The 16,758-nt window shown below is 40.3% G+C and overlaps 1 protein-coding gene across 1 annotated transcript in view; it reads left to right on the top strand.

Annotated features, from left to right (window-relative positions):
- Window positions 1–3,721: 3,721 nt before the first annotated feature.
- The window catches only part of AGTPBP1 (ATP/GTP binding protein 1), a 204,845-nt gene continuing 191,808 nt past the window's right edge, over window positions 3,722–16,758 (top strand). The window contains exon 1 of the mRNA XM_010378074.2: window positions 3,722–3,982. The gene's annotated coding sequence lies outside the window, so the exon portion shown is untranslated. The remainder of the gene's footprint in view (window positions 3,983–16,758) is intronic.

Raw genomic sequence — 16,758 nt, 5'->3', positions numbered from 1 at the left:
TGGGATTACAGGCATGAACCACCACGCCTGGCCTTTAAGTTCAATTTTTCTGACCCTGAATTACATACCATTTACAGTTTACCATGGAAACCATTTGCCACTGTAAAAGATTTGCATCAGAACCATTCATTGTGTGAAATCCCAGACTGCTTCCCTCCATTTCCCAGTTTTGCCGCATTCATTTAGATTCAGCTCTGGTTGTTGGTACTACATTCTGTTCTGTGGTCTATTTGTGGTAAACCTTTTAGTTTGACACAAGGCAGTGGTTAGGTCTTTTGTTGAGCATTATTATTTGCTTAATTCCTCAGAAGATCTCAAGAGGACTGTCTGGTACATAAGACGTGCTTGATAAATGGTTGATTGCTCAATAGTTACCACAATCAATCCTCTAACTCCAGAGGACCAGCTATGTTTCAGAAACCTCATGATCAATCATGCTCTCCTAACATTTATGTTCTAGATGGAAATTGCTGTAGACTTTTTGAGAGGTCCATGACTGTTCTAAGCCTTACGACTACAGAGTTTTGTAATACAGCGTGTTGTATTTTCTATGTTACCTTATTAAAGACATGGAGATAAGGAAATCAGAAGAGGAGAAAGAGATAGCTGGGCTCCAGTGTTCACTCTCTCTCCCCATGATTAGTCCAAAAATGAAACAGGCAAACATTTATTGAGTACCTACAAGGTTAGACTGAATAGAGGAATCCAAGTTAAATGAATTCCATTATATAGCCCAATTCTGATTATATCAGCTATTCACATTTAGTTTTATGTATCATAATAAGGTTTATTGAAGATGCTGTGGAAAGAGTGACCAATAGAAATTAGCTCTGTGTTCTGTATGGTTCAAAGTAGGGAGATAAAAGTATAATTTCCTGAATCACATTGAAAGGAGTCAGCCAGCTTGCTTTAGGCAAACAGTAAGGGAAGGGTCCCCAGAGAACCTCCCATCCGTGTTTCGTATAGATAAGGGAACTTACATAGGCGTCTTGCCTAAACATGCCTACAGTGGACTAAGGGCCTGCATGCACACTGGGGGAATGGGGTGGAGCCACCAGGAATTTGCGCCTTATACAAATAGGGAACCCAGCCCCATCAGCTTGCATGTAAAAGCCCTTGTATTCAACTGTGAAGCTGGCAACTGGGACCCTGCTTTCAGGACCCTTCTCTTTGCTGAGAGCTTTCCTTTTGCTTAATAAATTCTACTCCACTCACTCTTCAAATGGCTGCGTATCTAATTTTTCCTGGTCTTGAGACAAGAACCTTGATCTAGCTGAGCTAAGGAGAAAAAAATCCTACGTCAACATGGTTTATTGCCATATGAAGATAATTTGTTTTCTTAGGTTCACAATGTACAGAGGCAGAGAATTAAGGGAATAATTTCACAGGGAATACACTCCATAGATGATGTATATTAACTACATAGTGAGTTCCAAAACTATTAAAATCTAGTTGTTCAATTAAGATTGAAGCAGACCTCTGTGGAAAGTAAAGTCTAATTAAAGATCGAGGTGGGTGTGGTATTAATGCCTGTAATCCCAGCACTTTGGGAGGCTAAGGCAGGAGGACTGCTGAGCCCAGGAGTTTGAGAACAGCCTGGGCGACTTAGGGAGACCCCAACTCTACAAAAACAATTTAAAAAGTTAGTCAGATGTGGTGACATGTGCCTGTAGTCCCAGCTACTCAGTGGTAGGCTGAGGTAGGAGGATTCATTAAGCCTGGGAGGTCAAGGCTGCAGTGAGCCATGATTGCACTACTGTATTACAGCCTTGGCAACAGAGTGAGACTCTTGTCTTGAAAAGAAAAAAAAAAAGAAAATAAAAATAATTGAGGTGTACCTTTACCTTTTGGAGGTTGAGGTTCTTGGGAGAGATGGTGTCCAACATACAGGAGATCTGTGAGGATATGCAAAGTCCCACGATGCTACAGGGCGGTGCCAGTGTTGCTGGACAGGCTTCAAAGCTTAAAGGCTAACAGGGTGTGGCCCTGTTGCAGCCTGAGCCGGTAGTGTTTAGGGAAGTGGCTGACAGAGCCTATGATCTGCCACCCACTGAGCTCTCAAAGCATCTCGCAAATTCTTGAGTTTATATGTATTTTGAAATCCTGTAGTTGAAGTCAGTAACTTATATATGGTGTTTGATAAGGTGTAATGTCACATTAGCTAGGGGAGGTGAAGTTTATTTCAACTTCATACATGTGGGATCTGATGAAGAGTGATGTCACATTCCCAGGGGGTGGGAGAGTAGCTCGAAGTTCTTAATTACCACAAAACATAAATCACTCACTCTTGTGGCAAACTATGTGATTGGAATCATTTCAAAGCAACGTAACGCAGCTGTTTATCTTGTGTCAGTTAATCTCCTGGGTTTGTGTCCTGGTCATCAAACTATGCTAACAGTGCTTGTGAAAGTGGGATTCAAATTCCACAAACACACACATCCACATAGTATCTTCCTATATTGCAGGTTGACTCATTTAGAAACATGTTCTTTAAAAAGGTTTCAGGTATATTACATGTATATCTAGCATTATTGTAAAATTTTTACATTATTATTGGGTATTTTCAGACAATACCTTTCCGATTGGGTGGTTTGGGGTGGTTTTAAAATTATTTTAAATATTATTTTAAAATTATTTTTTAAAAATTATTTTAAATACCATAACCTATCTTTTAGTGCTCACGATGAAGGAAACTACGATGTTTACAAAATGGCAGTTTCTTGTTCATCTGAATAAAGACATCTACCAAGGGTAAACCGTAAGAAGCATTGTGGTGTACCTTGGGTTACTTTTTGAATTGCTTTCACACCTGCTTAATTTTATTTGAACAAGATCATAAAACAAAACAAAAATCCCACAGTTCTCAATGCATTCCCTTATCTAGTAGTAATATTACATTCCTTACCATAAACAGTAGCAAACATGATCTTGTGCATCTTGAAAAAGTAAATGATGTCAGTATTTATTTGCAATACATTACAGTACACTTAAATACAGTCAAAACAGAAGGGGGTGTATTAGTAATTTCTCTGACACATTACTCTGGCTCAGATAAAACATTCCGCCTTTGCCTTCAGTATCCAACTTAGCATTACCGTTTTGATTATATGCAGGCACCTTTTCAAAAAACAGTAAATCAGCATGCTATTTTGTTCGCTGCAGCACCAGGCATCCAATTTACTGAGGTTTGGCCACAAGGTGCAATCCTGTTGTTTTCTGGGAGCCCGACTGTAGTAACAGCGTGTCCCTTCCAGCCTCTTATTACGGACTCTCCTTGAGGTCAGGAAAGGTCTAAGCTTTACCGCAGTCCCCAGCGTTTGATGCTACCCCGGCATCAGGTGGGGAGCGTTAAGAACCCTTCCTAAGAGTGACTGATTGATAGCGGGGGAAGGGGTGGGCGCGGGCTTAGTTCCGGGAAAACGCTGGGGCCCTCGTTGGGAGTGTACAGAAAGGTGACTTGAAGAACGTGGGGAGTAGCTCGCAGATCGGTACGGTGGGGCGGTGGCCGGGGCTGCTGGGGACAAGGCGCCGGCAGCCAGCGGAACACCCGCCCCTAATTCCCGCTCCCGTGCACGCTCCGCCCCCACGCGCGCGCTCCCTCTCGTCAGGCGCGCAGAGGGGCGGGGCGGAGCGCGCACGGGGGTAACAGGGGACGCGCCGGGAAGGGGGCGTGCGCTCCGCCCCGCCCCTTTCGCGGCCTCGCACGCCCCGCCCCCACTCCCTGCGCGTGCTGGGAGCCGGCTGGCAAGGCGTGCGGTGGGCGGGGCGCCGCGCTGACGTTGCCCGGGATGCGGGCAGGTTCCGCCGCCTCCAGCGCCGCCGCCGCAGCTGCCGCTGCCGCCGCCGCCGCCTCCGCCTAGCCTGCCACCAGGGTTTGTATGAAAACACCGGGCGGCGGGCGGCGAGGGATCCGCCGTGCTCCGGGTGCCGAGCCGGGTGCTGCGGCTCTTCGCAGTCCCCGCCAGCGCCCCATCCTGAGCCGGTGAGCGCCTCGCTGCCGTCCTCGCGTCCCGGCCGGCCGTCCCTCTGCTCTCCCCGGGCCGCGGGAGATGCAGGCGGCGGCGCCCGGGGGTAGGGAGGGGTGACCCTGGATCCCTGCGCCCCTTACCTGACGGGTTGTGTAACACATGTCTTTCACGGGGCGTGAGGGGAAAGCACTAGGTCTTGAGGGAAAGCCCTGACGGGCTGGGGCTTTGGCTGGGTCTGGAAAACGCCTTCCCCAGTCCCCGGACCCTCGGTGGACCCCCGTCCCAGTCCTTGCGGAGGGTATTGGGCGCGGTCTCTGGGCGGAGGCCGCCTCTTGTGCTCTACCCTTCCTCTCGGGCCCGAGCTCGCGGCGCCGCGGGGAGTCTAACCGAGGGGCTGCAGGGCCGGGGGCGGGCGCGCCCAACCCTGCGCCCCCCCCTCCGCAGTGGTAGCCGGCCGTCGGGTCGCGGGCCACTGTGCATCGGAATCCTAGGGTTCCCGGCTGAGCGCCAGCAAGGTGGGATTTGCTGTGACATCGGCGATGGGCAGGTTTGCTTCCTCTCACTGGGTGGTTTGAGCTGAAGTGTGTCTTCTGTTTACAACTTGTCGCCTTGAGCATTTGGTTTGAACCTGAATCGGATCACCCTCGATGACAGTGCAGAGTTTCCTTAGTGTCTTCCTTCCTGAATTGCGGGTTCTCAATTGCAAGTGTTCAAGGACTCCTGTAACCCAAAGGCTTGCTCGACTCTACCGTAATTTTACCCCTTGTGCCGTATAAACCTCTTATGAGCACCAGGGCAATTGGAGTTGGTTGGGTTCCTTTCCTGGGCGTTTACTCATTGTAGAATGGAGTTTTCATGCATCATGTGTAATCGATGTGAATGTTGATAATTTAAAGCCCATTTCCCGTTTTAACGTAGCTCACTCAAGTGCCTGAAAGTAGCGAAAATTTTCTTTGGCAGTATGAATTCTATTTGGGTTTTTTCCTTCAGGTGTTTAAAATTGTAATTGTGGTTAATTACAATTCATGACAATTTGTGGTTAGAAAGGACCTTAACAGTCTTCTTAATCACTCATTTTCACTTACCTTTTATGTCCGTTTTGAAAGCTTTATGTAAATCAAATTATCCTTTGTGAACCTCTGAATTATTCTTATAAACTGGTTGTCTGAGAAAACCAGGAAGTTATTTTTGTAATTGTATTGTGGAATGTTTTTAGTTCAGTAGGCCAAAAAAGAAGTGATTTATTTAAGGAACTTTAAATGGTGCTTATTTTAAAACATGTGCCAAATGTCAGAACCAAACAAAACTCTGAAAGATCTGTAAGTATTTCCTATGTAGAATTACTGCGAGATAATAAGTCGTGCCTTACCCACTCTTTCTCATCCTGCAGGCAGAGTTCTAATATGACTTGTTCATGTTCCCATTCCACTTCTCTTGAGTTAAATTCTATGGTGAAGTTATAGGTTCATTTTTAATGATCACGAAACTCTGCCTTGAATTGATTCATCACATAATTACAACTGCAGACTCATTCTGAACTTGGAAATGAAGTGGATAGGCTTAACACTACCCTCGTGTTTGGCCAACATAGCAAAACATTTAAATCTATTAATGTAATTTAAACTTTTGTAGAAGCAATTTTTATAAAGCTTTTCCAATTGACTTGAATTGAGGCATTGTTCTCTTTAGAATAGTCTAGCTAGGCTGCTATACAATAATGTTTTTACTTCCATTAGCAGAAGGAAAAGAAGTCCAAGAGTTATGAAATTTTGTAATTTGTATTCTACGTTTTTTTTTTTTTTTTTGAGATGGAGTCTCACTGTGTCACCCAGGCTGGAGTGCAGTGGTGCGATCTTGGCTCACTGCAGCCTGCCCCTACCGGGTTCGAGCGATTCTCCCGCCTCAGCTTCTTGATTGTAGGCGCGCGCCACCACGCCCAGCTAATTTTTGTGTTTTTAGTAGAGACAGGGTTTCACCATGTTGGCCAGGCTGGTGTCGAACTCCCAACCTCAGGTGATCCACTGGACTCAGCCTCCTAAAGTGCAGGGATTACAGGCGTGAATCACCGCGCCTGGCCTGAATTTTTTTTTTTTTGAGACGGAGTTTCGCTCTTGTGGCTCAGGCTGGAGTGCAGTGACGCGATCTTGGCTCACTACAACCTCTGACTCCTGGGTTCAAGCGATTCTCCTGCCTCAGCCTGCCGAGTAGCTGGGATTACAGGCGCATACCACCACTCCCAGCTCTAATTTTTTGTAGTTTTAGTAGAGACGGGGTTTCACCATGCTACTGAAGCTGGTCTTGAACTCCGACCTCAGGTGATCTGCCCACCTCGGCCTCCCAAAGTGCTGGGATTACAGGCATGAGCCACCGCGCCCGGCCTGGCCTTAATTTTTTTAAACCTCATCAAAAGTATTCATCTTCCCAAATCTGCTTTTCTTGCTTGAAGTCCCCCACCATCTGAAAGTTGAACAGTGCGTGAGTAGCAACTGATGCACCTGTCAGAGGGCCATCTGCAAGATGGGAGCTTTCCTTAGGCAATGGATTTCAGTATAAACAACAGAAATTGTGTAGGGTGCGCCCTGAATTTTAAACTTCAGATGTTATTGTTGATTACTATGCCTGTGTACTATAGTGTAGTGGCTAAGGGGTTGGGCCTCAGAGTCAGATGGCTCGGTTTGGGTCCTGGCTTTACTTTAGGCAAGTTATTTTTATTTATTTATTTTTTTTAAGGCAAGTTATTTGTCCTTTTTGAGCTCCAAAATACGTAATAATAGTGTATACTCTTAAGATATTCTCAAATAGTAAGTGATTAATACATGTACAGTGCTTAGCCCACAGTGCCTGGCATTTAGTAACTGGTGCCTAGGAAATGTTGCTATTATTACCGTTGCTCTTCCTCAGTCTTCAAAGGGATCTAGTAAGTGGAAAAAAGACTTTTGGCGGATGGAGCAGTATTAGTGCAGATTAATTCCACTATGACCCATCTGCTCCTTTGGGGTTAAATGAGAGCTTAGTCTCACTGTCCTACCTTGGAAACATGTAAGTCAGTTTTAAATAGAACAGCTAGACCCTGAGCTGGGTGCCCCGGGATGCTACTGGAGAGCTGCTGATATATCCCTGTTTGTCCCTTCTGACAGAACTTTGGATTGTGTCCCTCCTGTTGGTGACGGCTGCTATTTTAATCTTTTAATCATTTGTTTTTGAGTTTGTGATTGGGTGTTTCTTTGACCATAATGTGCCGTTATCAAACATGTAATCTGTCAGAATATTGGTAGGTACATACGTGTTTATTTGATCAGAATATTGTATGTTGTTTCCAGGGCACACAAAATCAGTTTTATCAAAGTATTCTTTATTTTCTTTTTTATTGATATTATATAGAGTGAGGTCAGTTTTGATTTGACATTGTGTTCATGTTCAGCTTTCATATAATTTTCCTAGGAACTCCCCCCCCCAGTATGATTTTACATACTTGTTCTTGATTTGCAGAGGTCTAATATTAAAACTCTAAATGCTTTCAAACATTTGGTCTCAGAACCCTTTTACACTGTTAAAAGTTGTTGAGGATCCCCAAAAAGCTTTTGTGAATTTATCTGTATTTACTGTATTGTAAATGAAAAGAGAAATATAAATTGTTTTGTCAGTTCACTTAAAATGACAATGACAAACTCTTTACATGTTAATATAAACACCATATTTTTAATGGAAACAACTTTTTTTTAAAACAAACAATCAAGTAGTGAGAAAAGTGGCATTGTTTTACTTTTTTTGTAAATCTGTCTGGTTTAAGGGAAACAGCTGGATTATCGTATCTGCTCCTGCATCGAGTCTATTGCAATACGTTGTTTGGGTTGAAGTACATATAGAGAAAATCCAGTGTCACACAGGTAATGGCTGAACAGGGTGGAGAGGCCAGGGGAGGGAGCATTTTAATAGCCTTTTCAGATAATTGTGGATATTGTTTTTTGATATTATATCAACACTCAGTAAGTGGCAATTTCTTAAAGGTTAGATGCAGTGAGAAATCATGTAAGTGGATTTTTGCATGCTCTAGTAAAACCCATTGGCTTGAACTTTGAATTGATCTTATACCCATTCCTGAGATTGTAACATCATTCCTTGGTCATTTATAAATATTGGTTCAGTGTTATGCAGATCTTCCAAATGTTGACATCTTTCATCATGCAATATCAAAGAAAGTTATGGTTGTTAATATCACCACCCATTTTGTTAGAGACAAATTATTGGGAAGCTGTTTAGGTCTTGACATGACGATGGTGGATATGAATTTTCCAGAATTCGGATTTTTGCTTGAAAGCTCAAATTTTATCATTGGCAACAAATGTGACTTGTTTACTTAAAGTGACAAGCAAGCTCAGTTTATTCATTTCTGAGAAAACCTCTGCTAAAATATTCCAATTTGAATAACCATAGTCTGTCAATCGTTCTTTCAGTCACTTTCATTAAAAAAGAGGCTAGTTCAAGCTGTCAGTTCAGTTACAAAAGCACTTTACTTTGAGACAACCATCAACTATTGTAATTCAGTATGTAGCAGAAATGGTTCATGCAAACTTCCCATTTTGTCACATAAAAAGTTGTGTAAAAATTAATAACTTTTACTGTTTCAAGGACATTCTTAAGTGACATTGACTTTTTCTTGTCTTTTTTTTTTTTTTTTTTTTTTGAGGCGGAGTCTTGCTCTCTTGCCCAGGCTGGAGTGCAGTGGTGCAATCTCAGCTCACTGCAAGCTCTGCCTCCTGGGTTCACGCCATTCTCCTGCCTCAGCCTCCCGAGTAGCTGGGACTACAGACGCCCGCCACCTCGCCCGGCTAGTTTTTTGTATTTTTTAGTAGAAACGGGGTTTCACGGTGTTAGCCAGGATGGTCTCTATCTCCTGACCTTGTGATCCACCCGCATACACCTCCCAAAGTACTGGAATTACAGGCATGAGCCACGGCTGGCTTTTTGTTGTTTTATAATTGTTGATAGTTGATGGTGACTTTAATTCAATCCAAGATGACAGTAATTTTAGTATTTTAAATTTTAGTATTATACAAATAGTGTTATACAAATAGGGGACCACACATCTTGTGGGTCCCCTAAAAGAGTGTCAGGACTCCAGGGGCCCATGCACCATGCTTTTAGAACTTCTGGATTTAAATCTTAAAGAGGATTTCTCACAAACCTTTGATTAAGAAGTGAAGTGGTAGTGACAATCTCTGGTTTGTTTTTGTTTTAGGCTTTGGGACCTGGTAAAGGCCTTATTAAAAAAAAGTATTCTAGCTAGGTAGTAGGAATAAGCTCTACAGTGTTCTCTAGCACTATAGGATGGCTGTAATTGATAATATATACTTTCGAATAGCCAGGAGGATATGAAATGCTCTGAACACAAAGAAATGGTAAATGTTTGAGATGATGGATTTGCTAATTACCCTGATCTGATTGCTATACGTTACATATATCAAAAGATCACTGTGTACCTCATAAATACATATGATTATTATGTGTGAATTAAAAAATTTAAATAAAAATATTTTAACGTACAAAATTAAGTACAGTAAAGGATTATTCACAGAAAGTTTCTTAATGGTTTTAGTCAGGTGCTGATGCAATGGAATTATAGTATTAGTAATCTGAATACCATCTAAAAACAAAAATCAGACCTGTTATACATTTCTGTGTAAATGTTCAAATTTAACATTTTGGGAATGTAAATATTAAACAGTGAAGGCACAATGTGAAAAGCTCCACTAATATCTAACTCATAAGCTTAAAAAAAGTGACCTGGTTTCCCTTCTTAATCTCTGTTCATTTCTCACTTAATTCATGCTGAGGATGAGCTGCCCTATGGAGAAATGCCAGGTACTTGCTGTCTTTGCCTTACATTTTTCCTTATGGGCAAAGTGATTTAAAATTATGAAGATTATAAGGATGTTGGTTATAGAGGGATTAAAAACAATAATAAAGTCAGCCAGGGGGATTTATGGTCAGATAATGTGAATAAAAATCTGAACACTGCCTACATATAATAGAGTTTAGTGAATTAAAAAATATTATTTTTATAAGAACTCTTTAGATTTATTAATTTATGGTCAACGCACTTTCTAGACTCCTTTTTGGTGCATGGTGAAAACTAATCTCTCACGTTTTAATTTAATCTCATTAATTTTAACTTTTATTTACATTTGAAACAACTTTTTTCCCTAGTTTTTAACACAAGATTCATATTTTGGTCTTTAAAAAAATATTCATTTTAAAAAATGATGGTAAAACATATATAACATAAACTTTACCATTTTAATCATTTTGAAGTGTGTAGTTTAGTGGCATCAAGTATATTCACATTGTTGTGCAGCCGTCATCACCGTACATCTACAGAACTTTTTTTATCTTCTCAAATTGAAACTCTATGTATTAAACAATTACTCTCCCCCTCCCACATAGTCCATTCCCTGGCAGGCACTGTTCTATTTTCTGTTGCTATGAATTTGACAACTCTGAGTATGTCACGTGAGTGGAGTCAGTCATACAGCATTTATCTTTTTGTGACTGGCTTATTTCATTTAGCACAATGTCTTCAAGCTTTGTTCATGTTGTACTGTGTGTCAGGACTTTCTTTTTAAGGCTGGATAATCTGTTGTGTGCATATGCCAGATTTTGTTTATGCATTCATCCATTGATGGATGGACACTTGAGTTGCTTGTGCATAATGCTGCTTTGAATCTAGGTATGTCAACATCTCTTCAAGACCTTGCTTTTTTTTTTTTTTTTTTTTTTTGAGATGGAGTCTCGCTGTGTCGCCCAGGCTGGAGTGCAGTGGTGCATTCTCGGCTCATTGCAAGCTTTGCCTCTGGGTTCAGGTGAATCTCCTGCCTCAGCCTCCCAAGTAGCTGGGACTACAGGTGTGTGCCAACACACCTGGTTAATTTTTTTTGTATTTTTAGTAAAGATGGGGTTCCACCATGTTAGCCAGGATGGTCCCTGTCTCCTGACTTTGTGATCCACTTGACTCGGCCTCCCAAAGACCTTGCTTTCAGTTCTTTTGAGTATATACCTGGAAGTGGAATTGCTGAATTATATGATAATTCTATTTTTAATTTTTCAAGGAACCCTCATACTGTTTTCCATAATGGCTGCACCATTTTATATTCCTATCAATAGTTCACAAAGATTCTAATCTATCCACATCAGCACTTACTGTCTTCTGTTTTTGTTTTGTTTTTGGTAGCAGCCATCTTAATGGCTGCGAAGTGGCATCTTGTAGTTTTGATTTGCCTTCACATTGCTGTATTTGGTTTGCTAGTATTTTGTTGAAGAGTTTTGCATTAATGGTCATAAAGAATATTGGTCTGTCATTTTCTTGTAGCATCTGTCTGACTTTGGTATCAGGGCAGTGCTGGCCTTAGAATGAGGTAGGAAGTGTTCCTTCTTCACTTTTCTGGAAGAGTTTGAAAAGAACTAGTCTTTTTTTTTTTTTTAATGTTTTATAGAATTTACCAGTGAAGCCATCAGATTTAGGGCTTTGCTTTGTAAGGAGGTTTTTTTGTTTGTTTGTTTTAGATGGAGTCTCTCTTTGTCGCCAGGCTGGGGTGCAGTGGTATGATCTTGGCTCATTGCAACTTCTGCCTCATGGGTTCAAGCGATTCTTCTGCCTCAGCCTCCTGAGTAGCTGGGGCTACAGGCACGCGCCACCATGCCCAGCTAATTTTTGTATTTTTAGTAGAGACAGGGTTTCACCATGTTGGCCAGGCTGGTCTCGATCTCTTGACCTTGTGATCCACCCACCTTGGCCTCCCAAAGTGCTGGGATTACAGGCGTGAGCCACCACGCCGAGCCTGTAAGGAGGTTTTTAATTACTGATTAAATCTCCTCAATAGTTATGGGTCTATTTAAATTTTCTGTTCCTTTGTGGTTCAGGCTTGGTAGGTTTTGTGTTTCTAGAAATTTATCTCATCTACGTTGTCCAATTGGTGTACTGTTGTTCACAGTACTCTGTTATAAAAAATCCTTTTTGCCTTTGTAGAATTGGTCATAATGTCTCCCCTTTCATTTCTGATTTTAGTAATTTGAGTCTTCTCTCTCTCTTTTAAATCTTGCTAAAGGTTTGTCAGTTTTGTTAATTTTTCAAAGCACCAACTTTTGGTTTTGTTGATTTTCTTTATTGTTTTTCTAGTCTCTATTTTAATTATTTCTGCTCTGGTCTTTTTTATTTTCTTCCTTCTGCTCACTTTGGGTTTAGTTCTTCTTTTTCTCATTCCTTAGTTATAAAGATAGGTTGTTTTGAGAGCTGTCTTCCTTTTTAATGTGTTTATGTCTATAAATTTTCTCCTTAGCACTGGTTTTGCTATATCCTATAAGTTGTGGTTTGTCATGTCTTTGCTTTCATTTGTCTCTGTTTTCTGATTAACCCAGTGATTTCTTCTTTGATTCATTGGTTGAGAGTGTGTTGTTTAATTTCCATAAATTTGTGAATTTTCCAGTTTTCTTTCTCAGATTGATTTCTAACTTATTCCTGTTGTGAGGTTGGAGAGCATACTTTGTATGATAAATATCTTTTGAAATCAATTGAGACTTAATTTGTATCCTAATATATAGCCTGTTTTGGAGAATGTTCTATGTGCACTTGAGAGGAATTCATATTCTGTTGTTGAGTACCTTGTTCTAAATATATGTTAGATCTTGTTGATTCATTGTGATGTTCAAATCGTCTCTCTCTTCACTTCTTTCTGGTTATTTTTTTCCTTATTGAGAATGGTGTATTAAGCCTCCACCTTTTATTATAGAAGTATTTCTCCCCTTAATTATGTTACTTTTTGCCTCATATTTTGATGATTTGTAACTACTTCATATATTTTGTTGGTGTGTAAATGTTTATAATTGTTTTATCTTCTTGCTCTGTTGAACTTTCATTAATATATAATATACTTTTTCTCTTGTGAACTTTTGTGATTCAGTCTGTTTTGTCTGATACTAGTAGGATAGCCCTTCCTGCTCTCTTTTGGTTACTATTTGCATGGAATATCTTTTTCCATCCTTTCACATTCCATGTATTTGTGCCGTGGGATCTAAAGTAAGTCTTCTGCAGACAACATACAGTTGGATCATTTAAAAAAACATCTATTCTGCCAATCTTTGTGTTTTGGTTGGCAAATTTAATCCCTTTACATTTAAAGTAATTACTTCCTAAAGTAAGAAGGGGCCTATTTCTGTTTTGTTTTTTATATGCCATATAGCTGTTTTTATTCCTCATATTTTATATATTTTGATTTATATTGGGATATTAGCTGGAGCGACTTTGGGTTATAGTGGTTTCTTTATAAAAATGGGTCACAGTCATAGGTTAGAGGCAGAGAAAAATGTGTGTTTCAAGGTAAGATTTTAAATCTCATTTGTCACCTGTATAGACTTAGAAATTTTGGCTTTAAGTCTGAAAATAGTTGAAATCTGAGTTGGAGGAATAGTTTTTTTAAACAAATCATTTAATAATTGAAGGGTAATGGGATTCTGCTCTTCAAATCTACCTCATTTATTGATAGTAAAATGGAAATGTCACAAAGCAAAACTAATTAGACTTTTTATAAGTGGCTGAACATCTTTTGTGGAGTAGTGTGTGAACCTTACAGATTTGTTTGGTTTTTATAAGAATGCATGTTCAGGAAGGATATATAAGCTTTTTGTAGGTTTACTCTTACCCATACTTTTTGATAAAATTAATGACAATAAAATAGGTGAAATCAATTTGCCTGTTTGCAGATTGTACTAAAATATAACATAATCATTGGACTGGACTTGGTGGCTCACACCTGTAATCTCAGTACTTTGGGAGGCCGAGGTGGGAGAATTGCTTGAGCCCGTGAATTTGAGACCAGCCTGGGCAATATGACAAGACCCCTTCTCTGCAAAGAATGAAAAAAACAATTAGGTGGGTGGTGGTGTGCACCTGTGGTCCCAGCTGAGGCGGTAGGATTGCTTGAACCCAGGAGGTTGAGGCTGCAGTGAGCCATGTTTGTACCACTGTACTGCAGCCTGAGTGACAGAGCAAGACCCTGTCTCAAAAACAAACACACACACAAAAGACCCAAAACAACCCCCCCCCCAAAAACCCTGCTAAACTACTTCCAAAGTAATTGCACCATTTTACATCCCTGTCAGCAATGTGTGAGGGTTCCAGTTTCCCACATCCTTGCTAACACTTGCTGTTGTCTGTCTTTTTAAAGTTTAGCCATTCTATTGGTTGTGAAGTGGTATCTCATTGTAGGCTAAGTTTCAAAATAGCAGTTAGGCATAACAGGAATGGTAGTACTCTAAGATAAAGTTAACATTCCAATTCAAGTATTGAATAGGCTGACCTAGGAATGGTTCTTGACCCTGGCTATACATGATTAGTATCACTTCCTAATTTAAAAAAGTTGATGTTACAACTTCATTTCATTTCTGAGGATATTATGTTATTCTCTTCACACTCCACAGCCCAAATCCTTCATTTAAAAATAAAACAGTGAAGACACACTTGTAGAGAAAGAACCACTCTCCCTTAAGCAAAGAGAGGGTTTACCATAGGCTGCTAAATAGTTTAAAGAATTGTTGGAATGTATCAGTATAGGTTCAGTCAGGAGACAGAAACCACACAGTAATTTAGCAGGGAAAGAATAAGGAATTATTGACTATAACAGGGGATTGGAGTAATAAGATATTTACCAGTGAGAAGTAAAGATAATGCTAAAGAATATAGGAATAGCAGATATAAGGAGCAGTGACTATCCCAAGACTAAGATAGAGTGCTTTTCCATCTTCCAGATGGACCTAGATCTTATTGGAAAGGGCACGGTCCAGGCTATGTCAAAGGGCAAGTTCAAGCTATGGTACAGCACTAGTGGAATTTGCTGGAAATCTACCCCTTAGGGTACCAGGGAATGCTGTTGATGAAGAGGTATCTCATCAGAGACCTCTACTACAAAACTACGTAGGCTCTTGTTGGAAAAAAGAGCACATACTGAGGAGCCTGGTGGTGGGGAAACCATCCTTGTTGAAGGAGTAGGGCCCTGGAAAAGTCTTGCCTACTGGAGCCAAGTGAATGCCCTGGAACCAGGGAGCACAATTCTTTTCCTTTGCAATGCCTTTCCAGTGCCCTCTACTGACAGAGCTTAATGTCATGTCAGCTGGCAGATAAAAAAATATTTAAAGGGCACAAATCCATTTTCACAGAGCAGACAAAAAGGGTGAATTGGGAGATGAGGGGCAATAAATCATTATCTGGCATAGGCATTAAGTGGCTTACGTAGGAGGAATTAAGTTGGGAGAGCTGAAGAAAGAGACAGTAGGTTGAGCTTTAAGGAACAACCCTCACATCTTAGCCCAGAACTGGGAAACCAAGAGAGTTATCTCTTTTATGATTAGGAAACCTCCGGTCTAATTGTGAAATTGCTTCTGGAGTTTCATTTCTGGAACCACACTGCTGTTTCAGAATCTGGAAACAGTCGAGGTTAGGACGCTATGGTGATCAGGAACCTCGGACTATGCTTACTAGCTGTAGAACCGTGTTGGACCTGTTCTCGTGTGCACCAGCTGCCTGCTAGTGACTGCCCCAACTTTTCTAAATCTTTATATCTTGGAGGAACTGTGAAATAACTTTTAGGTCTCTTGTCTTTTTGATAATAGCCATCCTAACAGGTGTGAGGCGATGATATTTCATTGTGGTCTTGAATTTCATTTCTCTGATAAGTGATGTGGAGCACCTTTTTATATACCTGTTGGCCATTTTAATACCTTCTTTGGAAGAGTATCTATTCATGTCTTTTGCTGATTTTTTAATTGGGTTATTCATTTTTTTTTTTTTTTTTTTTGCTACTGAGTTGTGTTTCTTATATATTTAAGATATTAACCTCTTATATCTTGAGATAAGCCATATGTCTAGATGTATGGCTGGCACAATATTTTCTCCCAACCTATAGGCTGTCTTTCATTTTGTTATTTCCTTTGGTGTGCAGAACTTTTTAGTTTGACATAATTCCATTTGTTTTTGTTTTTGTTGCCTATACTTTAGATCCTATACAAAAAATCGCCTAGACCAGTGCTGTGGAACTTGTTCACTGTGTTTTCTTCTAAGAGTTTTATGGTTCAGGTCTTACATTTAGGTCTTTAATTCACTTAGTGTAATGTTTTCAAGGTTCATTTATGTTGTAGCATATATTGAACTTCATTGCTTTTTATGGCTGAATAGTATTCCATTGTATGTTTATACTACATATTGTTCATTTATCTATTGGTGGGCACTTGGGTAGTTTTTATCTTCTGACTGTTGTGAATAATGCTGCAGTGAACATTGGCGTAAAGTATCTGTTCGAGTCTTTGTGTTTAGTTCTTTTGGGTATATACCTAAGAGTGGAGTTGCTGGGTCATATGGTAATTCTATGTTTAGCTTTTTGAGGAACTATCAAACTGTTTTTCACAGTAGTTGTATTTTCTTACACACCCACCAGCAACATACCTAGGTTCCAGTTTCTCTACATCCTAACACTTTTTTTCCCCATTTTTATGATAATGTCCTTTGATATACAAAAGTTGTGAGTTTTGATGAAGTCCAATTTATTTATTTTTTGTTGTTGTTCATGCCTTTGTTGTCCTAAGAATTCATTGCCAAATCCAAGGCATGCAGATTTACCCCCATATGTTCTTCTAAGAGTTTTAATTTATATTTAGGTTGCTGATCCCTTTTGAGTAAATTTTTGTATGTGATGTGACATAGGGGTCCAACTTCATTCTTTGGCATGTGGATATCAAGTTGTTCCAG

Source organism: Rhinopithecus roxellana, chromosome 16 (genome assembly GCF_007565055.1).
Source record: "Rhinopithecus roxellana isolate Shanxi Qingling chromosome 16, ASM756505v1, whole genome shotgun sequence".
NCBI lineage: Eukaryota > Metazoa > Chordata > Mammalia > Primates > Cercopithecidae > Rhinopithecus > Rhinopithecus roxellana.
Note: the sequence above shows the minus strand (reverse complement) of the source record. Positions and strands in the feature narration are given on the sequence as shown.